At 47.4% G+C, this 26261-nt stretch overlaps 1 protein-coding gene across 1 annotated transcript in view; it reads right to left on the bottom strand.

The window, feature by feature from the left end:
- The window catches only part of BIN2 (bridging integrator 2), a 183260-nt gene that overhangs the window by 124913 nt on the left and 32086 nt on the right, over positions 1 to 26261 (bottom strand). The window lies entirely within an intron of this gene.

Below are 26261 nucleotides of genomic sequence, written 5' to 3'. Positions count from 1 at the left end.
ACCGGCGTGGGATGTAGGTGAGTAATCTCTCTCTCATTTTTACAGGAACCACCTATTGGATTCTACTGGACAAGTGGACGTGACCGGCGTGGGATGTAGGTGAGTAATCTCTCTCTCATTTTTACAGGAACCACCTATTGGATTCTACTGGACAAGAGGACGTGACCGGCGTGGGATGTAGGTGAGTAATCTCTCTATCATTTTTACAGGAACCACCTATTGGATTCTACTGGACAAGTGGACGTGACCGGCGTGGGATGTAGGTGAGTAATCTCTCTCTCATTTTTACAGGAACCACCTATTGGATTCTACTGGACAAGAGGACGTGACCGGCGTGGGATGTAGGTAAGTAATCTCTCTCTCATTTTTACAGGAACCACCTATTGGATTCTACTGGACAAGTGGACGTGACCGGCGTGGGATGTAGGTGAGTAATCTCTCTCTCATTTTTACAGGAACCACCTATTGGATTCTACTGGACAAGTGGACGTGACCGGCGTGGGATGTAGGTGAGTAATCTCTCTCTCATTTTTACAGGAACCACCTATTGGATTCTACTGGACAAGAGGACGTGGCCGGCGTGGGATGTAGGTAAGTAATCTCTCTCTCATTTTTACAGGAACCACCTATTGGATTCTACTGGACAAGTGGACGTGACCGGCGTGGGATGTAGGTGAGTAATCTCTCTCTCATTTTTACAGGAACCACCTATTGGATTCTACTGGACAAGAGGACGTGACCGGCGTGGGATGTAGGTAAGTACCGTATTTTTCGGACCATAAGACGCACCTAGTTTTTAGAGGAGGAAAACAGGAAAAAAAATATTCTGAACCAAATAGTGTAATATAATATTTAATAAACTATAACAGAATAACCTTGGCATTTGCTGAAATTGCGGTAGATCTTTACACACACACACACATACACACACACACACACACACACACACACACACTCACTGTAAACACAGGTTCCCCGCATCCAGCCTGCATTAAACGCACACACACACACACACACACACTGTAAACACAGGTTCCCCGCGTCCGGCCTGCATTAACCACTCTGAGAAAGGAAGAGGTGAGGGGGGAGGGGGAGCGGGGGGGCCTCACTTTATTGCCTGTCACAGCCTGTCAGTGTACGCTGCCCAAAGCGCTCTACTCTGAGGAAGGAATTGGAGGAGGTGAGGGGAGGGGAGGGAGCGGGGGAGTCACGTGATGCCGGCGCTCTCAGATGCCGGGCTCTGAGATGACGGCAAAGCAGCAGCAGACAGGACCCGCCGCTACCCGGACCCGATAACTGCTGCCTCTCCCACCCAGTGCGCTCCCACCCAGCGCACTGAGAGCACTCCATAAGGTTTTTATTGCTTTGCATAAGTACTATTCGGACCATAAGACGCATGTACTTTTCCCCCCACATTTTTGGGGAGAAAAAGTGCGTCTTATGGTACGAAAAATACGGTAATCTCTCTCTCATTTTTACAGGAACCACCTATTGGATTCTACTGGGCAAGTGGACGTGACCGGCGTGGGATGTAGGTAAGTAATCTCTCTCTCATTTTTACAGGAACCACCTACTGGATTCTACTGGATAAGTGGACGTGACCGGCGTGGGATGTAGGTGAGTAATCTCTCTAATTTTTACAGGTATCAGCCCTATTGGATTCTACTGGACAAGTGGACGTGACCGGCGTGGGATGTAGGTGAGTAATCTCTCTCTCATTTTTACAGGAACCACCTATTGGATTCTACTGGACAGTGGACGTGACTGGCGTGGGATGTAGGTGAGTAATCTGTCTCTCATTTTTACAGGTATCGGCCCTATTGGATTCTACTGGACAAGTGGACGTGACCGGCGTGTGATGTAGGTGAGTAATCTCTCTCTCATTTTTACAGGAACCACCTATTGGATTCTACTGGATAAGTGGACGTGACCGGCGTGGGATGTAGGTGAGTAATCTCTCTAATTTTTACAGGTATCGGCCCTATTGGATTCTACTGGACAAGTGGACGTGACCGGCGTGGGATGTAGGTGAGTAATCTCTCTCTCATTTTTACAGGAACCACCTATTGGATTCTACTGGACAAGTGGACGTGACTGGCGTGGGATGTAGGTGAGTAATCTGTCTCTCATTTTTACAGGTATCGGCCCTATTGGATTCTACTGGACAAGTGGACGTGACCGGCGTGGGATGTAGGTGAGTAATCTCTCTCTCATTTTTACAGGAACCACCTATTGGATTCTACTGGATAAGTGGACGTGACCGGCGTGGGATGTAGGTGAGTAATCTCTCTAATTTTTACAGGTATCGGCCCTATTGGATTCTACTGGACAAGTGGACGTGACCGGCGTGGGATGTAGGTGAGTAATCTCTCATTTTTACAGGTATCGGCCCTATTGGATTCTACTGGACAAGAGGACGTGACCGGCGTGGGATGTAGGTGAGTAATCTCTCTCTCATTTTTACAGGAACCACCTATTGGATTCTACTGGATAAGTGGACGTGACCGGCGTGGGATGTAGGTGAGTAATCTGTCTCTCATTTTTACAGGTATTGGCCCTATTGGATTCTACTGGACAAGTGGACGTGACCGGCGTGGGATGTAGGTGAGTAATCTCTCTCTCATTTTTACAGGTATCGGCCCTATTGGATTCTACTGGACAAGAGGACGTGACCGGCGTGGGATGTAGGTGAGTAATCTCTCTCTCATTTTTACAGGTATCGGCCCTATTGGATTCTACTGGACAAGAGGACGTGACCAGCGTGGGATGTAGGTAAGTAATCTCTCTCTCATTTTTACAGGTACCCCTATTGGATTCTACTGGACAAGTGGACGTGACCGGCGTGGGATGTAGGTGAGTAATCTCTCTCTCATTTTTACAGGAACCACCTATTGGATTCTACTGGACAAGTGGACGTGACCGGCGTGGGATGTAGGTGAGTAATCTCTCTCTCATTTTTACAGGAACCACCTATTGGATTCTACTGGACAAGAGGACGTGACCGGCGTGGGATGTAGGTGAGTAATCTCTCTCTCATTTTTACAGGAACCACCTATTGGATTCTACTGGACAAGTGGACGTGACCGGCGTGGGATGTAGGTGAGTAATCTCTCTCTCATTTTTACAGGAACCACCTATTGGATTCTACTGGACAAGAGGACGTGACCGGCGTGGGATGTAGGTAAGTAATCTCTCTCTCATTTTTACAGGAACCACCTATTGGATTCTACTGGACAAGTGGACGTGACCGGCGTGGGATGTAGGTAAGTAATCTCTCTCTCATTTTTACAGGAACCACCTATTGGATTCTACTGGATAAGTGGACGTGACCGGCGTGGGATGTAGGTGAGTAATCTCTCTAATTTTTACAGGTATCGGCCCTATTGGATTCTACTGGACAAGTGGACGTGACCGGCGTGGGATGTAGGTGAGTAATCTCTCTCTCATTTTTACAGGAACCACCTATTGGATTCTACTGGACAAGTGGACGTGACTGGCGTGGGATGTAGGTGAGTAATCTGTCTCTCATTTTTACAGGTATCGGCCCTATTGGATTCTACTGGACAAGTGGACGTGACCGGCGTGGGATGTAGGTGAGTAATCTCTCTCTCATTTTTACAGGAACCACCTATTGGATTCTACTGGATAAGTGGACGTGACCGGCGTGGGATGTAGGTGAGTAATCTCTCTAATTTTTACAGGTATCGGCCCTATTGGATTCTACTGGACAAGTGGACGTGACCGGCGTGGGATGTAGGTGAGAAATCTCTCATTTTTACAGGTATCGGCCCTATTGGATTCTACTGGACAAGAGGACGTGACCGGCGTGGGATGTAGGTGAGTAATCTCTCTCTCATTTTTACAGGAACCACCTATTGGATTCTACTGGATAAGTGGACGTGACCGGCGTGGGATGTAGGTGAGTAATCTGTCTCTCATTTTTACAGGTATTGGCCCTATTGGATTCTACTGGACAAGTGGACGTGACCGGCGTGGGATGTAGGTGAGTAATCTCTCTCTCATTTTTACAGGTATCGGCCCTATTGGATTCTACTGGACAAGAGGACGTGACCGGCGTGGGATGTAGGTGAGTAATCTCTCTCTCATTTTTACAGGTATCGGCCCTATTGGATTCTACTGGACAAGAGGACGTGACCAGCGTGGGATGTAGGTAAGTAATCTCTCTCTCATTTTTACAGGTACCCCTATTGGATTCTACTGGACAAGTGGACGTGACCGGCGTGGGATGTAGGTGAGTAATCTCTCTCTCATTTTTACAGGAACCACCTATTGGATTCTACTGGACAAGTGGACGTGACCGGCGTGGGATGTAGGTGAGTAATCTCTCTCTCATTTTTACAGGAACCACCTATTGGATTCTACTGGACAAGAGGACGTGACCGGCGTGGGATGTAGGTGAGTAATCTCTCTCTCATTTTTACAGGAACCACCTATTGGATTCTACTGGACAAGTGGACGTGACCGGCGTGGGATGTAGGTGAGTAATCTCTCTCTCATTTTTACAGGAACCACCTATTGGATTCTACTGGACAAGAGGACGTGACCGGCGTGGGATGTAGGTAAGTAATCTCTCTCTCATTTTTACAGGAACCACCTATTGGATTCTACTGGACAAGTGGACGTGACCGGCGTGGGATGTAGGTAAGTAATCTCTCTCTCATTTTTACAGGAACCACCTATTGGATTCTACTGGATAAGTGGACGTGACCGGCGTGGGATGTAGGTGAGTAATCTCTCTAATTTTTACAGGTATCGGCCCTATTGGATTCTACTGGACAAGTGGACGTGACCGGCGTGGGATGTAGGTGAGTAATCTCTCTCTCATTTTTACAGGAACCACCTATTGGATTCTACTGGACAGTGGACGTGACCGGCGTGGGATGTAGGTGAGTAATCTGTCTCTCATTTTTACAGGTATCGGCCCTATTGGATTCTACTGGACAAGTGGACGTGACCGGCGTGGGATGTAGGTGAGTAATCTCTCTCTCATTTTTACAGGAACCACCTATTGGATTCTACTGGATAAGTGGACATGACCGGCGTGGGATGTAGGTGAGTAATCTCTCTAATTTTTACAGGTATCGGCCCTATTGGATTCTACTGGACAAGTGGACGTGACCGGCGTGGGATGTAGGTGAGTAATCTCTCTCTCATTTTTACAGGAACCACCTATTGGATTCTACTGGACAAGTGGACGTGACTGGCGTGGGATGTAGGTGAGTAATCTGTCTCTCATTTTTACAGGTATCGGCCCTATTGGATTCTACTGGACAAGTGGACGTGACCGGCGTGGGATGTAGGTGAGTAATCTCTCTCTCATTTTTACAGGAACCACCTATTGGATTCTACTGGATAAGTGGACGTGACCGGCGTGGGATGTAGGTGAGTAATCTCTCTAATTTTTACAGGTATCGGCCCTATTGGATTCTACTGGACAAGTGGACATGGCCGGCGTGGGATGTAGGTGAGTAATCTCTCATTTTTACAGGAACCACCTATTGGATTCTACTGGACAAGTAGACGTGACTGGCGTGGGATGTAGGTGAGTAAACTGTCTCTCATTTTTACAGGTATCGGCCCTATTGGATTCTACTGGACAAGAGGACGTGACCGGCGTGGGATGTAGGTGAGTAATCTCTCTCTCATTTTTACAGGAACCACCTATTGGATTCTACTGGATAAGTAGACGTGACCGGCGTGGGATGTAGGTGAGTAATCTGTCTCTCATTTTTACAGGTATCGGCCCTATTGGATTCTACTGGACAAGTGGACGTGACCGGCGTGAGATGTAGGTGAGTAATCTCTCTATCATTTTTACAGGTATCGGCCCTATTGGATTCTACTGGACAAGAGGACGTGACCGGCGTGGGATATAGGTGAGTAATCTCTCTCTCATTTTTACAGGTATCGGCCCTATTGGATTCTACTGGACAAGAGGACGTGACCAGCGTGGGATGTAGGTAAGTAATCTCTCTCTCATTTTTACAGGTACCCCTATTGGATTCTACTGGACAAGTGGACGTGACCGGCGTGGGATGTAGGTGAGTAATCCCTCTCTCATTTTTACAGGAACCACCTATTGGATTCTACTGGACAAGTGGACGTGACCGGCGTGGGATGTAGGTGAGTAATCTCTCTCTCATTTTTACAGGAACCACCTATTGGATTCTACTGGACAAGAGGACGTGACCGGCGTGGGATGTAGGTGAGTAATCTCTCTCTCATTTTTACAGGAACCACCTATTGGATTCTACTGGACAAGTGGACGTGACCGGCGTGGGATGTAGGTAAGTAATCTCTCTCTCATTTTTACAGGAACCACCTATTGGATTCTACTGGATAAGTGGACGTGACCGGCGTGGGATGTAGGTGAGTAATCTCTCTAATTTTTACAGGTATCGGCCCTATTGGATTCTACTGGACAAGTGGACGTGACCGGCGTGGGATGTAGGTGAGTAATCTCTCTCTCATTTTTACAGGAACCACCTATTGGATTCTACTGGACAGTGGACGTGACTGGCGTGGGATGTAGGTGAGTAATCTGTCTCTCATTTTTACAGGTATCGGCCCTATTGGATTCTACTGGACAAGTGGACGTGACCGGCGTGGGATGTAGGTGAGTAATCTCTCTCTCATTTTTACAGGAACCACCTATTGGATTCTACTGGATAAGTGGACGTGACCGTCGTGGGATGTAGGTGAGTAATCTCTCTAAGTTTTACAGGTATCGGCCCTATTGGATTCTACTGGACAAGTGGACGTGACCGGCGTGGGATGTAGGTGAGTAATCTCTCTCTCATTTTTACAGGAACCACCTATTGGATTCTACTGGACAAGTGGACGTGACTGGCGTGGGATGTAGGTGAGTAATCTGTCTCTCATTTTTACAGGTATCGGCCCTATTGGATTCTACTGGACAAGTGGACGTGACCGGCGTGGGATGTAGGTGAGTAATCTCTCTCTCATTTTTACAGGAACCACCTATTGGATTCTACTGGATAAGTGGACGTGACCGGCGTGGGATGTAGGTGAGTAATCTCTCTAATTTTTACAGGTATCGGCCCTATTGGATTCTACTGGACAAGTGGACATGACCGGCGTGGGATGTAGGTGAGTAATCTCTCATTTTTACAGGAACCACCTATTGGATTCTACTGGACAAGTAGACGTGACTGGCGTGGGATGTAGGTGAGTAAACTGTCTCTCATTTTTACAGGTATCGGCCCTATTGGATTCTACTGGACAAGAGGACGTGACCGGCGTGGGATGTAGGTGAGTAATCTCTCTCTCATTTTTACAGGAACCACCTATTGGATTCTACTGGATAAGTAGACGTGACCGGCGTGGGATGTAGGTGAGTAATCTCTCTCTCATTTTTACAGGAACCACCTATTGGATTCTACTGGACAAGTGGACGTGACCGGCGTGGGATGTAGGTAAGTAATCTCTCTCTCATTTTTACAGGAACCACCTATTGGATTCTACTGGATAAGTGGACGTGACCGGCGTGGGATGTAGGTGAGTAATCTCTCTAATTTTTACAGGTATCGGCCCTATTGGATTCTACTGGACAAGTGGACGTGACCGGCGTGGGATGTAGGTGAGTAATCTCTCTCTCATTTTTACAGGAACCACCTATTGGATTCTACTGGACAGTGGACGTGACTGGCGTGGGATGTAGGTGAGTAATCTGTCTCTCATTTTTACAGGTATCGGCCCTATTGGATTCTACTGGACAAGTGGACGTGACCGGCGTGGGATGTAGGTGAGTAATCTCTCTCTCATTTTTACAGGAACCACCTATTGGATTCTACTGGATAAGTGGACGTGACCGGCGTGGGATGTAGGTGAGTAATCTCTCTAAGTTTTACAGGTATCGGCCCTATTGGATTCTACTGGACAAGTGGACGTGACCGGCGTGGGATGTAGGTGAGTAATCTCTCTCTCATTTTTACAGGAACCACCTATTGGATTCTACTGGACAAGTGGACGTGACTGGCGTGGGATGTAGGTGAGTAATCTGTCTCTCATTTTTACAGGTATCGGCCCTATTGGATTCTACTGGACAAGTGGACGTGACCGGCGTGGGATGTAGGTGAGTAATCTCTCTCTCATTTTTACAGGAACCACCTATTGGATTCTACTGGATAAGTGGACGTGACCGGCGTGGGATGTAGGTGAGTAATCTCTCTAATTTTTACAGGTATCGGCCCTATTGGATTCTACTGGACAAGTGGACATGACCGGCGTGGGATGTAGGTGAGTAATCTCTCATTTTTACAGGAACCACCTATTGGATTCTACTGGACAAGTAGACGTGACCAGCGTGGGATGTAGGTGAGTAAACTGTCTCTCATTTTTACAGGTATCGGCCCTATTGGATTCTACTGGACAAGAGGACGTGACCGGCGTGGGATGTAGGTGAGTAATCTCTCTCTCATTTTTACAGGAACCACCTATTGGATTCTACTGGATAAGTAGACGTGACCGGCGTGGGATGTAGGTGAGTAATCTGTCTCTCATTTTTACAGGTATCGGCCCTATTGGATTCTACTGGACAAGTGGACGTGACCGGCATGGGATGTAGGTGAGTAATCTCTCTATCATTTTTACAGGTATCGGCCCTATTGGATTCTACTGGACAAGAGGACGTGACCGGCGTGGGATGTAGGTGAGTAATCTCTCTCTCATTTTTACAGGTATCGGCCCTTTTGGATTCTACTGGACAAGAGGACGTGACCAGCGTGGGATGTAGGTAAGTAATCTCTCTCTCATTTTTACAGGTACCCCTATTGGATTCTACTGGACAAGTGGACGTGACCGGCGTGGGATGTAGGTGAGTAATCTCTCTCTCATTTTTACAGGAACCACCTATTGGATTCTACTGGACAAGTGGACGTGACCGGCGTGGGATGTAGGTGAGTAATCTCTCTCTCATTTTTACAGGAACCACCTATTGGATTCTACTGGACAAGAGGACGTGACCGGCGTGGGATGTAGGTAAGTAATCTCTCTCTCATTTTTACAGGAACCACCTATTGGATTCTACTGGACAAGTGGACGTGACCGGCGTGGGATGTAGGTAAGTAATCTCTCTCATTTTTACAGGAACCACCTATTGGATTCTACTGGATAAGTGGACGTGACCGGCGTGGGATGTAGGTGAGTAATCTCTCTCTCATTTTTACAGGAACCACCTATTGGATTCTACTGGACAGTGGACGTGACTGGCGTGGGATGTAGGTGAGTAATCTGTCTCTCATTTTTACAGGTATCGGCCCTATTGGATTCTACTGGACAAGTGGACGTGACCGGCGTGGGATGTAGGTGAGTAATCTCTCTCTCATTTTTACAGGAACCACCTATTGGATTCTACTGGACAGTGGACGTGACTGGCGTGGGATGTAGGTGAGTAATCTGTCTCTCATTTTTACAGGTATCGGCCCTATTGGATTCTACTGGACAAGTGGACGTGACCGGCGTGGGATGTAGGTGAGTAATCTCTCTCTCATTTTTAAAGGAACCACCTATTGGATTCTACTGGATAAGTGGACGTGACCGGCGTGGGATGTAGGTGAGTAATCTCTCTAATTTTTACAGGTATCGGCCCTATTGGATTCTACTGGACAAGTGGACGTGACCGCCGTGGGATGTAGGTGAGTAATCTCTCTATCATTTTTACAGGTATCGGCCCTATTGGATTCTACTGGACAAGAGGACGTGACCGGCGTGGGATGTAGGTGAGTAATCTCTCTCTCATTTTTACAGGTATCGGCCCTATTGGATTCTACTGGACAAGAGGACGTGACCAGCGTGGGATGTAGGTAAGTAATCTCTCTCTCATTTTTACAGGTACCCCTATTGGATTCTACTGGACAAGTGGACGTGACCGGCGTGGGATGTAGGTGAGTAATCTCTCTAATTTTTACAGGTATCGGCCCTATTGGATTCTACTGGACAAGTGGACATGACCGGCGTGGGATGTAGGTGAGTAATCTCTCATTTTTACAGGAACCACCTATTGGATTCTACTGGACAAGTGGACGTGACTGGCGTGGGATGTAGGTGAGTAAACTGTCTCTCATTTTTACAGGTATCGGCCCTATTGGATTCTACTGGACAAGAGGACGTGACCGGCGTGGGATGTAGGTGAGTAATCTCTCTCTCATTTTTACAGGAACCACCTATTGGATTCTACTGGATAAGTGGACGTGACCGGCGTGGGATGTAGGTGAGTAATCTCTCTAATTTTTACAGGTATCGGCCCTATTGGATTCTACTGGACAAGTGGACATGACCGGCGTGGGATGTAGGTGAGTAATCTCTCATTTTTACAGGAACCACCTATTGGATTCTACTGGACAAGTGGACGTGACTGGCGTGGGATGTAGGTGAGTAAACTGTCTCTCATTTTTACAGGTATCAGCCCTATTGGATTCTACTGGACAAGAGGACGTGACCGGCGTGGGATGTAGGTGAGTAATCTCTCTCTCATTTTTACAGGAACCACCTATTGGATTCTACTGGACAAGTGGACGTGACTGGCGTGGGATGTAGGTGAGTAAACTGTCTCTCATTTTTACAGTTATCGGCCCTATTGGATTCTACTGGACAAGAGGACGTGACCGGCGTGGGATGTAGGTGAGTAATCTCTCTCTCATTTTTACCGGAACCACCTATTGGATTCTACTGGACAAGTGGACGTGACTGGCGTGGGATGTAGGTGAGTAAACTGTCTCTCATTTTTACAGGTATCGGCCCTATTGGATTCTACTGGACAAGAGGACGTGACCGGCGTGGGATGTAGGTGAGTAATCTCTCTCTCATTTTTACAGGAACCACCTATTGGATTCTACTGGATAAGTGGACGTGACCGGCGTGGGATGTAGGTGAGTAATCTGTCTCTCATTTTTACAGGTATCGGCCCTATTGGATTCTACTGGACAAGTGGACGTGACTGGCGTGGGATGTAGGTGAGTAATCTGTCTTTCATTTTTACAGGTATCGGCCCTATTGGATTCTACTGGACAAGTGGACGTGACCGGCGTGGGATGTAGGTGAGTAATCTCTCTCTCATTTTTACAGGAACCACCTATTGGATTCTACTGGACAGTGGACGTGACCGGCGTGGGATGTAGGTGAGTAATCTGTCTCTCATTTTTACAGGTATCGGCCCTATTGGATTCTACTGGACAAGTGGACGTGACCGGCGTGGGATGTAGGTGAGTAATCTCTCTCTCATTTTTACAGGTACCACCTATTGGATTCTACTGGATAAGTGGACGTGACCGGCGTGGGATGTAGGTGAGTAATCTCTCTAATTTTTACAGGTATCGGCCCTATTGGATTCTACTGGACAAGTGGACGTGACCGGCGTGGGATGTAGGTGAGTAATCTCTCTCTCATTTTTACAGGAACCACCTATTGGATTCTACTGGACAAGTGGACGTGACTGGCGTGGGATGTAGGTGAGTAATCTGTCTCTCATTTTTACAGGTATCGGCCCTATTGGATTCTACTGGACAAGTGGACGTGACCGGCGTGGGATGTAGGTGAGTAATCTCTCTATCATTTTTACAGGTATCGGCCCTATTGGATTCTACTGGACAAGAGGACGTGACCGGCGTGGGATGTAGGTGAGTAATCTCTCTCTCATTTTTACAGGTATCGGCCCTATTGGATTCTACTGGACAAGAGGACGTGACCAGCGTGGGATGTAGGTAAGTAATCTCTCTCTCATTTTTACAGGTACCCCTATTGGATTCTACTGGACAAGTGGACGTGACCGGCGTGGGATGTAGGTGAGTAATCTCTCTCTCATTTTTACAGGAACCACCTATTGGATTCTACTGGACAAGTGGACGTGACCGGCGTGGGATGTAGGTGAGTAATCTCTCTCTCATTTTTACAGGAACCACCTATTGGATTCTACTGGATAAGTAGACGTGACCGGCGTGGGATGTAGGTGAGTAATCTGTCTCTCATTTTTACAGGTATCGGCCCTATTGGATTCTACTGGACAAGTGGACGTGACCGGCGTGGGATGTAGGTGAGTAATCTCTCTATCATTTTTACAGGTATCGGCCCTATTGGATTCTACTGGACAAGAGGACGTGACCGGCGTGGGATGTAGGTGAGTAATCTCTCTCTCATTTTTACAGGTATCGGCCCTATTGGATTCTACTGGACAAGAGGACGTGACCAGCGTGGGATGTAGGTAAGTAATCTCTCTCTCATTTTTACAGGTACCCCTATTGGATTCTACTGGACAAGTGGACGTGACCGGCGTGGGATGTAGGTGAGTAATCTCTCTCTCATTTTTACAGGAACCACCTATTGGATTCTACTGGACAAGTGGACGTGACCGGCGTGGGATGTAGGTGAGTAATCTCTCTCTCATTTTTACAGGAACCACCTATTGGATTCTACTGGACAAGAGGACGTGACCGGCGTGGGATGTAGGTGAGTAATCTCTCTCTCATTTTTACAGGAACCACCTATTGGATTCTACTGGACAAGTGGACGTGACCGGCGTGGGATGTAGGTGAGTAATCTCTCTCTCATTTTTACAGGAACCACCTATTGGATTCTACTGGACAAGAGGACGTGGCCGGCGTGGGATGTAGGTGAGTAATCTCTCTCTCATTTTTACAGGAACCACCTATTGGATTCTACTGGACAAGAGGACGTGACCGGCGTGGGATGTAGGTGAGTAATCTCTCTCTCATTTTTACAGGAACCACCTATTGGATTCTACTGGACAAGTGGACGTGACCGGCGTGGGATGTAGGTGAGTAATCTCTCTCTCATTTTTACAGGAACCACCTATTGGATTCTACTGGACAAGAGGACGTGACCGGCGTGGGATGTAGGTAAGTAATCTCTCTCTCATTTTTACAGGAACCACCTATTGGATTCTACTGGACAAGTGGACGTGACCGGCGTGGGATGTAGGTGAGTAATCTCTCTCTCATTTTTACAGGAACCACCTATTGGATTCTACTGGACAAGTGGACGTGACCGGCGTGGGATGTAGGTGAGTAATCTCTCTCTCATTTTTACAGGAACCACCTATTGGATTCTACTGGACAAGAGGACGTGGCCGGCGTGGGATGTAGGTAAGTAATCTCTCTCTCATTTTTACAGGAACCACCTATTGGATTCTACTGGACAAGTGGACGTGACCGGCGTGGGATGTAGGTGAGTAATCTCTCTCTCATTTTTACAGGAACCACCTATTGGATTCTACTGGACAAGAGGACGTGACCGGCGTGGGATGTAGGTAAGTACCGTATTTTTCGGACCATAAGACGCACCTAGTTTTTAGAGGAGGAAAACAGGAAAAAAAATATTCTGAACCAAATAGTGTAATATAATATTTAATAAACTATAACAGAATAACCTTGGCATTTGCTGAAATTGCGGTAGATCTTTACACACACATACACACACACACACACACACACACACACACACACTCACTGTAAACACAGGTTCCCCGCATCCAGCGTGCATTAAACGCACACACACACACACACTGTAAACACAGGTTCCCCGCGTCCGGCCTGCATTAACCACTCTGAGAAAGGAAGAGGTGAGGGGGGAGGGGGAGCGGGGGGGCCTCACTTTATTGCCTGTCACAGCCTGTCAGTGTACGCTGCCCAAAGCGCTCTACTCTGAGGAAGGAATTGGAGGAGGTGAGGGGAGGGGAGGGAGCGGGGGAGTCACGTGATGCCGGCGCTCTCAGATGCCGGGCTCTGAGATGACGGCAAAGCAGCAGCAGACAGGACCCGCCGCTACCCGGACCCGATAACTGCTGCCTCTCCCACCCAGTGCGCTCCCACCCAGCGCACTGAGAGCGCTCCATAAGGTTTTTATTGCTTTGCATAAGTACTATTCGGACCATAAGACGCATGTACTTTTCCCCCCACATTTTTGGGGAGAAAAAGTGCGTCTTATGGTACGAAAAATACGGTAATCTCTCTCTCATTTTTACAGGAACCACCTATTGGATTCTACTGGGCAAGTGGACGTGACCGGCGTGGGATGTAGGTAAGTAATCTCTCTCTCATTTTTACAGGAACCACCTACTGGATTCTACTGGATAAGTGGACGTGACCGGCGTGGGATGTAGGTGAGTAATCTCTCTAATTTTTACAGGTATCGGCCCTATTGGATTCTACTGGACAAGTGGACGTGACCGGCGTGGGATGTAGGTGAGTAATCTCTCTCTCATTTTTACAGGAACCACCTATTGGATTCTACTGGACAGTGGACGTGACTGGCGTGGGATGTAGGTGAGTAATCTGTCTCTCATTTTTACAGGTATCGGCCCTATTGGATTCTACTGGACAAGTGGACGTGACCGGCGTGTGATGTAGGTGAGTAATCTCTCTCTCATTTTTACAGGAACCACCTATTGGATTCTACTGGATAAGTGGACGTGACCGGCGTGGGATGTAGGTGAGTAATCTCTCTAATTTTTACAGGTATCGGCCCTATTGGATTCTACTGGACAAGTGGACGTGACCGGCGTGGGATGTAGGTGAGTAATCTCTCTCTCATTTTTACAGGAACCACCTATTGGATTCTACTGGACAAGTGGACGTGACTGGCGTGGGATGTAGGTGAGTAATCTGTCTCTCATTTTTACAGGTATCGGCCCTATTGGATTCTACTGGACAAGTGGATGTGACCGGCGTGGGATGTAGGTGAGTAATCTCTCTCTCATTTTTACAGGAACCACCTATTGGATTCTACTGGATAAGTGGACGTGACCGGCGTGGGATGTAGGTGAGTAATCTCTCTAATTTTTACAGGTATCGGCCCTATTGGATTCTACTGGACAAGTGGACGTGACCGGCGTGGGATGTAGGTGAGTAATCTCTCATTTTTACAGGTATCGGCCCTATTGGATTCTACTGGACAAGAGGACGTGACCGGCGTGCGATGTAGGTGAGTAATCTCTCTCTCATTTTTACAGGAACCACCTATTGGATTCTACTGGATAAGTGGACGTGACCGGCGTGGGATGTAGGTGAGTAATCTGTCTCTCATTTTTACAGGTATTGGCCCTATTGGATTCTACTGGACAAGTGGATGTGACCGGCGTGGGATGTAGGTGAGTAATCTCTCTCTCATTTTTACAGGTATCGGCCCTATTGGATTCTACTGGACAAGAGGACGTGACCGGCGTGGGATGTAGGTGAGTAATCTCTCTCTCATTTTTACAGGTATCGGCCCTATTGGATTCTACTGGACAAGAGGACGTGACCAGCGTGGGATGTAGGTAAGTAATCTCTCTCTCATTTTTACAGGTACCCCTATTGGATTCTACTGGACAAGTGGACGTGACCGGCGTGGGATGTAGGTGAGTAATCTCTCTCTCATTTTTACAGGAACCACCTATTGGATTCTACTGGACAAGTGGACGTGACCGGCGTGGGATGTAGGTGAGTAATCTCTCTCTCATTTTTACAGGAACCACCTATTGGATTCTACTGGACAAGAGGACGTGACCGGCGTGGGATGTAGGTGAGTAATCTCTCTCTCATTTTTACAGGAACCACCTATTGGATTCTACTGGACAAGTGGACGTGACCGGCGTGGGATGTAGGTGAGTAATCTCTCTCTCATTTTTACAGGAACCACCTATTGGATTCTACTGGACAAGAGGACGTGACCGGCGTGGGATGTAGGTAAGTAATCTCTCTCTCATTTTTACAGGAACCACCTATTGGATTCTACTGGACAAGTGGACGTGACCGGCGTGGGATGTAGGTAAGTAATCTCTCTCTCATTTTTACAGGAACCACCTATTGGATTCTACTGGATAAGTGGACGTGACCGGCGTGGGATGTAGGTGAGTAATCTCTCTAATTTTTACAGGTATCGGCCCTATTGGATTCTACTGGACAAGTGGACGTGACCGGCGTGGGATGTAGGTGAGTAATCTCTCTCTCATTTTTACAGGAACCACCTATTGGATTCTACTGGACAGTGGACGTGACCGGCGTGGGATGTAGGTGAGTAATCTGTCTCTCATTTTTACAGGTATCGGCCCTATTGGATTCTACTGGACAAGTGGACGTGACCGGCGTGGGATGTAGGTGAGTAATCTCTCTCTCATTTTTACAGGAACCACCTATTGGATTCTACTGGATAAGTGGACATGACCGGCGTGGGATGTAGGTGAGTAATCTCTCTAATTTTTACAGGTATCGGCCCTATTGGATTCTACTGGACAAGTGGACGTGACCGGCGTGGGATGTAGGTGAGTAATCTCTCTCTCATTTTTACAGGAACCACCTATTGGATTCTACTGGACAAGTGGACGTGACTGGCGTGGGATGTAGGTGAGTAATCTGTCTCTCATTTTTACAGGTATCGGCCCTATTGGATTCTACTGGACAAGTGGACGTGACCGGCGTGGGATGTAGGTGAGTAATCTCTCTCTCATTTTTACAGGAACCACCTATTGGATTCTACTGGATAAGTGGACGTGACCGGCGTGGGATGTAGGTGAGTAATCTCTCTAATTTTTACAGGTATCGGCCCTATTGGATTCTACTGGACAAGTGGACATGACCGGCGTGGGATGTAGGTGAGTAATCTCTCATTTTTACAGGAACCACCTATTGGATTCTACTGGACAAGTAGACGTGACTGGCGTGGGATGTAGGTGAGTAAACTGTCTCTCATTTTTACAGGTATCGGCCCTATTGGATTCTACTGGACAAGAGGACGTGACCGGCGTGGGATGTAGGTGAGTAATCTCTCTCTCATTTTTACAGGAACCACCTATTGGATTCTACTGGATAAGTAGACGTGACCGGCGTGGGATGTAGGTGAGTAATCTGTCTCTCATTTTTACAGGTATCGGCCCTATTGGATTCTACTGGACAAGTGGACGTGACCGGCGTGAGATGTAGGTGAGTAATCTCTCTATCATTTTTACAGGTATCGGCCCTATTGGATTCTACTGGACAAGAGGACGTGACCGGCGTGGGATATAGGTGAGTAATCTCTCTCTCATTTTTACAGGTATCGGCCCTATTGGATTCTACTGGACAAGAGGACGTGACCAGCGTGGGATGTAGGTAAGTAATCTCTCTCTCATTTTTACTGGTACCCCTATTGGATTCTACTGGACAAGTGGACGTGACCGGCGTGGGATGTAGGTGAGTAATCCCTCTCTCATTTTTACAGGAACCACCTATTGGATTCTACTGGACAAGTGGACGTGACCGGCGTGGGATGTAGGTGAGTAATCTCTCTCTCATTTTTACAGGAACCACCTATTGGATTCTACTGGACAAGAGGACGTGACCGGCGTGGGATGTAGGTGAGTAATCTCTCTCTCATTTTTACAGGAACCACCTATTGGATTCTACTGGACAAGTGGACGTGACCGGCGTGGGATGTAGGTAAGTAATCTCTCTCTCATTTTTACAGGAACCACCTATTGGATTCTACTGGATAAGTGGACGTGACCGGCGTGGGATGTAGGTGAGTAATCTCTCTAATTTTTACAGGTATCGGCCCTACTGGATTCTACTGGACAAGTGGACGTGACCGGCGTGGGATGTAGGTGAGTAATCTCTCTCTCATTTTTACAGGAACCACCTACTGGATTCTACTGGATAAGTGGACGTGACCGGCGTGGGATGTAGGTGAGTAATCTCTCTAATTTTTACAGGTATCGGCCCTATTGGATTCTACTGGACAAGTGGACGTGACCGGCGTGGGATGTAGGTGAGTAATCTCTCTCTCATTTTTACAGGAACCACCTATTGGATTCTGCTGGACAGTGGACGTGACTGGCGTGGGATGTAGGTGAGTAATCTGTCTCTCATTTTTACAGGTATCGGCCCTATTGGATTCTACTGGACAAGTGGACGTGACCGGCGTGTGATGTAGGTGAGTAATCTCTCTCTCATTTTTACAGGAACCACCTATTGGATTCTACTGGATAAGTGGACGTGACCGGCGTGGGATGTAGGTGAGTAATCTCTCTAATTTTTACAGGTATCGGCCCTATTGGATTCTACTGGACAAGTGGACGTGACCGGCGTGGGATGTAGGTGAGTAATCTCTCTCTCATTTTTACAGGAACCACCTATTGGATTCTACTGGACAAGTGGACGTGACTGGCGTGGGATGTAGGTGAGTAATCTGTCTCTCATTTTTACAGGTATCGGCCCTATTGGATTCTACTGGACAAGTGGATGTGACCGGCGTGGGATGTAGGTGAGTAATCTCTCTCTCATTTTTACAGGAACCACCTATTGGATTCTACTGGATAAGTGGACGTGACCGGCGTGGGATGTAGGTGAGTAATCTCTCTAATTTTTACAGGTATCGGCCCTATTGGATTCTACTGGACAAGTGGACGTGACCGGCGTGGGATGTAGGTGAGTAATCTCTCATTTTTACAGGTATCGGCCCTATTGGATTCTACTGGACAAGAGGACGTGACCGGCGTGCGATGTAGGTGAGTAATCTCTCTCTCATTTTTACAGGAACCACCTATTGGATTCTACTGGATAAGTGGACGTGACCGGCGTGGGATGTAGGTGAGTAATCTGTCTCTCATTTTTACAGGTATTGGCCCTATTGGATTCTACTGGACAAGTGGATGTGACCGGCGTGGGATGTAGGTGAGTAATCTCTCTCTCATTTTTACAGGTATCGGCCCTATTGGATTCTACTGGACAAGAGGACGTGACCGGCGTGGGATGTAGGTGAGTAATCTCTCTCTCATTTTTACAGGTATCGGCCCTATTGGATTCTACTGGACAAGAGGACGTGACCAGCGTGGGATGTAGGTAAGTAATCTCTCTCTCATTTTTACAGGTACCCCTATTGGATTCTACTGGACAAGTGGACGTGACCGGCGTGGGATGTAGGTGAGTAATCTCTCTCTCATTTTTACAGGAACCACCTATTGGATTCTACTGGACAAGTGGACGTGACCGGCGTGGGATGTAGGTGAGTAATCTCTCTCTCATTTTTACAGGAACCACCTATTGGATTCTACTGGACAAGAGGACGTGACCGGCGTGGGATGTAGGTGAGTAATCTCTCTCTCATTTTTACAGGAACCACCTATTGGATTCTACTGGACAAGTGGACGTGACCGGCGTGGGATGTAGGTGAGTAATCTCTCTCTCATTTTTACAGGAACCACCTATTGGATTCTACTGGACAAGAGGACGTGACCGGCGTGGGATGTAGGTAAGTAATCTCTCTCTCATTTTTACAGGAACCACCTATTGGATTCTACTGGACAAGTGGACGTGACCGGCGTGGGATGTAGGTAAGTAATCTCTCTCTCATTTTTACAGGAACCACCTATTGGATTCTACTGGATAAGTGGACGTGACCGGCGTGGGATGTAGGTGAGTAATCTCTCTAATTTTTACAGGTATCGGCCCTATTGGATTCTACTGGACAAGTGGACGTGACCGGCGTGGGATGTAGGTGAGTAATCTCTCTCTCATTTTTACAGGAACCACCTATTGGATTCTACTGGACAGTGGACGTGACCGGCGTGGGATGTAGGTGAGTAATCTGTCTCTCATTTTTACAGGTATCGGCCCTATTGGATTCTACTGGACAAGTGGACGTGACCGGCGTGGGATGTAGGTGAGTAATCTCTCTCTCATTTTTACAGGAACCACCTATTGGATTCTACTGGATAAGTGGACATGACCGGCGTGGGATGTAGGTGAGTAATCTCTCTAATTTTTACAGGTATCGGCCCTATTGGATTCTACTGGACAAGTGGACGTGACCGGCGTGGGATGTAGGTGAGTAATCTCTCTCTCATTTTTACAGGAACCACCTATTGGATTCTACTGGACAAGTGGACGTGACTGGCGTGGGATGTAGGTGAGTAATCTGTCTCTCATTTTTACAGGTATCGGCCCTATTGGATTCTACTGGACAAGTGGACGTGACCGGCGTGGGATGTAGGTGAGTAATCTCTCTCTCATTTTTACAGGAACCACCTATTGGATTCTACTGGATAAGTGGACGTGACCGGCGTGGGATGTAGGTGAGTAATCTCTCTAATTTTTACAGGTATCGGCCCTATTGGATTCTACTGGACAAGTGGACATGACCGGCGTGGGATGTAGGTGAGTAATCTCTCATTTTTACAGGAACCACCTATTGGATTCTACTGGACAAGTAGACGTGACTGGCGTGGGATGTAGGTGAGTAAACTGTCTCTCATTTTTACAGGTATCGGCCCTATTGGATTCTACTGGACAAGAGGACGTGACCGGCGTGGGATGTAGGTGAGTAATCTCTCTCTCATTTTTACAGGAACCACCTATTGGATTCTACTGGATAAGTAGACGTGACCGGCGTGGGATGTAGGTGAGTAATCTGTCTCTCATTTTTACAGGTATCGGCCCTATTGGATTCTACTGGACAAGTGGACGTGACCGGCGTGAGATGTAGGTGAGTAATCTCTCTATCATTTTTACAGGTATCGGCCCTATTGGATTCTACTGGACAAGAGGACGTGACCGGCGTGGGATATAGGTGAGTAATCTCTCTCTCATTTTTACAGGTATCGGCCCTATTGGATTCTACTGGACAAGAGGACGTGACCAGCGTGGGATGTAGGTAAGTAATCTCTCTCTCATTTTTACTGGTACCCCTATTGGATTCTACTGGACAAGTGGACGTGACCGGCGTGGGATGTAGGTGAGTAATCCCTCTCTCATTTTTACAGGAACCACCTATTGGATTCTACTGGACAAGTGGACGTGACCGGCGTGGGATGTAGGTGAGTAATCTCTCTCTCATTTTTACAGGAACCACCTATTGAATTCTACTGGACAAGAGGACGTGACCGGCGTGGGATGTAGGTGAGTAATCTCTCTCTCATTTTTACAGGAACCACCTATTGGATTCTACTGGACAAGTGGACGTGACCGGCGTGGGATGTAGGTAAGTAATCTCTCTCTCATTTTTACAGGAACCACCTATTGGATTCTACTGGATAAGTGGACGTGACCGGCGTGGGATGTAGGTGAGTAATCTCTCTAATTTTTACAGGTATCGGCCCTACTGGATTCTACTGGACAAGTGGACGTGACCGGCGTGGGATGTAGGTGAGTAATCTCTCTCTCATTTTTACAGGAACCACCTATTGGATTCTACTGGACAGTGGACGTGACTGGCGTGGGATGTAGGTGAGTAATCTGTCTCTCATTTTTACAGGTATCGGCCCTATTGGATTCTACTGGACAAGTGGACGTGACCGGCGTGGGATGTAGGTGAGTAATCTCTCTCTCATTTTTACAGGAACCACCTATTGGATTCTACTGGATAAGTGGACGTGACCGGCGTGGGATGTAGGTGAGTAATCTCTCTAATTTTTACAGGTATCGGCCCTATTGGATTCTACTGGACAAGTGGACGTGACCGGCGTGGGATGTAGGTGAGTAATCTCTCTCTCATTTTTACAGGAACCACCTATTGGATTCTACTGGACAAGTGGATGTGACTGGCGTGGGATGTAGGTGAGTAATCTGTCTCTCATTTTTACAGGTATCGGCCCTATTGGATTCTACTGGACAAGTGGACGTGACCGGCGTGGGATGTAGGTGAGTAATCTCTCTCTCATTTTTACAGGAACCACCTATTGGATTCTACTGGATAAGTGGACGTGACCGGCGTGGGATGTAGGTGAGTAATCTCTCTAATTTTTACAGGTATCGGCCCTATTGGATTCTACTGGACAAGTGGACATGACCGGCGTGGGATGTAGGTGAGTAATCTCTCATTTTTACAGGAACCACCTATTGGATTCTACTGGACAAGTAGACGTGACTGGCGTGGGATGTAGGTGAGTAAACTGTCTCTCATTTTTACAGGTATCGGCCCTATTGGATTCTACTGGACAAGAGGACGTGACCGGCGTGGGATGTAGGTGAGTAATCTCTCTCTCATTTTTACAGGAACCACCTATTGGATTCTACTGGATAAGTAGACGTGACCGGCGTGGGATGTAGGTGAGTAATCTCTCTCTCATTTTTACAGGAACCACCTATTGGATTCTACTGGACAAGTGGACGTGACCGGCGTGGGATGTAGGTAAGTAATCTCTCTCTCATTTTTACAGGAACCACCTATTGGATTCTACTGGATAAGTGGACGTGACCGGCGTGGGATGTAGGTGAGTAATCTCTCTAATTTTTACAGGTATCGGCCCTATTGGATTCTACTGGACAAGTGGACGTGACCGGCGTGGGATGTAGGTGAGTAATCTCTCTCTCATTTTTACAGGAACCACCTATTGGATTCTACTGGACAGTGGACGTGACTGGCGTGGGATGTAGGTGAGTAATCTGTCTCTCATTTTTACAGGTATCGGCCCTATTGGATTCTACTGGACAAGTGGACGTGACCGGCGGGGGATGTAGGTGAGTAATCTCTCATTTTTACAGGAACCACCTATTGGATTCTACTGGATAAGTGGACGTGACCGGCGTGGGATGTAGGTGAGTAATCTCTCTAAGTTTTACAGGTATCGGCCCTATTGGATTCTACTGGACAAGTGGACGTGACCGGCGTGGGATGTAGGTGAGTAATCTCTCTCTCATTTTTACAGGAACCACCTATTGGATTCTACTGGACAAGTGGACGTGACTGGCGTGGGATGTAGGTGAGTAATCTGTCTCTCATTTTTACAGGTATCGGCCCTATTGGATTCTACTGGACAAGTGGACGTGACCGGCGTGGGATGTAGGTGAGTAATCTCTCTCTCATTTTTACAGGAACCACCTATTGGATTCTACTGGACAAGTGGACGTGACCGGCGTGGGATGTAGGTAAGTAATCTCTCTCTCATTTTTACAGGAACCACCTATTGGATTCTACTGGATAAGTGGACGTGACCGGCGTGGGATGTAGGTGAGTAATCTCTCTAATTTTTACAGGTATCGGCCCTACTGGATTCTACTGGACAAGTGGACGTGACCGGCGTGGGATGTAGGTGAGTAATCTCTCTCTCATTTTTACAGGAACCACCTATTGGATTCTACTGGACAGTGGACGTGACTGGCGTGGGATGTAGGTGAGTAATCTGTCTCTCATTTTTACAGGTATCGGCCCTATTGGATTCTACTGGACAAGTGGACGTGACCGGCGTGGGATGTAGGTGAGTAATCTCTCTCTCATTTTTACAGGAACCACCTATTGGATTCTACTGGATAAGTGGACGTGACCGGCGTGGGATGTAGGTGAGTAATCTCTCTAATTTTTACAGGTATCGGCCCTATTGGATTCTACTGGACAAGTGGACGTGACCGGCGTGGGATGTAGGTGAGTAATCTCTCTCTCATTTTTACAGGAACCACCTATTGGATTCTACTGGACAAGTGGATGTGACTGGCGTGGGATGTAGGTGAGTAATCTGTCTCTCATTTTTACAGGTATCGGCCCTATTGGATTCTACTGGACAAGTGGACGTGACCGGCGTGGGATGTAGGTGAGTAATCTCTCTCTCATTTTTACAGGAACCACCTATTGGATTCTACTGGATAAGTGGACGTGACCGGCGTGGGATGTAGGTGAGTAATCTCTCTAATTTTTACAGGTATCGGCCCTATTGGATTCTACTGGACAAGTGGACATGACCGGCGTGGGATGTAGGTGAGTAATCTCTCATTTTTACAGGAACCACCTATTGGATTCTACTGGACAAGTAGACGTGACTGGCGTGGGATGTAGGTGAGTAAACTGTCTCTCATTTTTACAGGTATCGGCCCTATTGGATTCTACTGGACAAGAGGACGTGACCGGCGTGGGATGTAGGTGAGTAATCTCTCTCTCATTTTTACAGGAACCACCTATTGGATTCTACTGGATAAGTAGACGTGACCGGCGTGGGATGTAGGTGAGTAATCTCTCTCTCATTTTTACAGGAACCACCTATTGGATTCTACTGGACAAGTGGACGTGACCGGCGTGGGATGTAGGTAAGTAATCTCTCTCTCATTTTTACAGGAACCACCTATTGGATTCTACTGGATAAGTGGACGTGACCGGCGTGGGATGTAGGTGAGTAATCTCTCTAATTTTTACAGGTATCGGCCCTATTGGATTCTACTGGACAAGTGGACGTGACCGGCGTGGGATGTAGGTGAGTAATCTCTCTCTCATTTTTACAGGAACCACCTATTGGATTCTACTGGACAGTGGACGTGACTGGCGTGGGATGTAGGTGAGTAATCTGTCTCTCATTTTTACAGGTATCGGCCCTATTGGATTCTACTGGACAAGTGGACGTGACCGGCGGGGGATGTAGGTGAGTAATCTCTCATTTTTACAGGAACCACCTATTGGATTCTACTGGATAAGTGGACGTGACCGGCGTGGGATGTAGGTGAGTAATCTCTCTAAGTTTTACAGGTATCGGCCCTATTGGATTCTACTGGACAAGTGGACGTGACCGGCGTGGGATGTAGGTGAGTAATCTCTCTCTCATTTTTACAGGAACCACCTATTGGATTCTACTGGACAAGTGGACGTGACTGGCGTGGGATGTAGGTGAGTAATCTGTCTCTCATTTTTACAGGTATCGGCCCTATTGGATTCTACTGGACAAGTGGACGTGACCGGCGTGGGATGTAGGTGAGTAATCTCTCTCTCATTTTTACAGGAACCACCTATTGGATTCTACTGGATAAGTGGACGTGACCGGCGTGGGATGTAGGTGAGTAATCTCTCTAATTTTTACAGGTATCGGCCCTATTGGATTCTACTGGACAAGTGGACATGACCGGCGTGGGATGTAGGTGAGTAATCTCTCATTTTTACAGGAACCACCTATTGGATTCTACTGGACAAGTAGACGTGACTGGCGTGGGATGTAGGTGAGTAAACTGTCTCTCATTTTTACAGGTATCGGCCCTATTGGATTCTACTGGACAAGAGGACGTGACCGGCGTGGGATGTAGGTGAGTAATCTCTCTCTCATTTTTACAGGAACCACCTATTGGATTCTACTGGATAAGTAGACGTGACCGGCGTGGGATGTAGGTGAGTAATCTCTCTAATTTTTACAGGTATCGGCCCTATTGGATTCTACTGGACAAGTGGACATGACCGGCGTGGGATGTAGGTGAGTAATCTCTCATTTTTACAGGAACCACCTATTGGATTCTACTGGACAAGTAGACGTGACTGGCGTGGGATGTAGGTGAGTAAACTGTCTCTCATTTTTACAGGTATCGGCCCTATTGGATTCTACTGGACAAGTGGACGTGACCGGCGTGGGATGTAGGTGAGTAATCTCTCTATCATTTTTACAGGTATCGGCCCTATTGGATTCTACTGGACAAGAGGACGTGACCGGCGTGGGATGTAGGTGAGTAATCTCTCTCTCATTTTTACAGGTATCGGCCCTATTGGATTCTACTGGACAAGAGGACGTGACCAGCGTGGGATGTAGGTAAGTAATCTCTCTCTCATTTTTACAGGTACCCCTATTGGATTCTACTGGACAAGTGGACGTGACCGGCGTGGGATGTAGGTGAGTAATCTCTCTCTCATTTTTACAGGAACCACCTATTGGATTCTACTGGACAAGTGGACGTGACCGGCGTGGGATGTAGGTGAGTAATCTCTCTCTCATTTTTACAGGAACCACCTATTGGATTCTACTGGACAAGAGGACGTGACCGGCGTGGGATGTAGGTAAGTAATCTCTCTCTCATTTTTACAGGAACCACCTATTGGATTCTACTGGACAAGTGGACGTGACCGGCGTGGGATGTAGGTAAGTAATCTCTCTCTCATTTTTACAGGAACCACCTATTGGATTCTACTGGATAAGTGGACGTGACCGGCGTGGGATGCAGGTGAGTAATCTCTCTCTCATTTTTACAGGAACCACCTATTGGATTCTACTGGACAGTGGACGTGACTGGCGTGGGATGTAGGTGAGTAATCTGTCTCTCATTTTTACAGGTATCGGCCCTATTGGATTCTACTGGACAAGTGGACGTGACCGGCGTGGGATGTAGGTGAGTAATCTCTCTCTCATTTTTACAGGAACCACCTATTGGATTCTACTGGACAGTGGACGTGACTGGCGTGGGATGTAGGTGAGTAATCTGTCTCTCATTTTTACAGGTATCGGCCCTATTGGATTCTACTGGACAAGTGGACGTGACCGGCGTGGGATGTAGGTGAGTAATCTCTCTCTCATTTTTACA

The sequence above is a fragment of the Pseudophryne corroboree genome, chromosome 2 (assembly GCF_028390025.1).
Source record: "Pseudophryne corroboree isolate aPseCor3 chromosome 2, aPseCor3.hap2, whole genome shotgun sequence".
Lineage (NCBI taxonomy): Eukaryota > Metazoa > Chordata > Amphibia > Anura > Myobatrachidae > Pseudophryne > Pseudophryne corroboree.
Note: the sequence above shows the minus strand (reverse complement) of the source record. Positions and strands in the feature narration are given on the sequence as shown.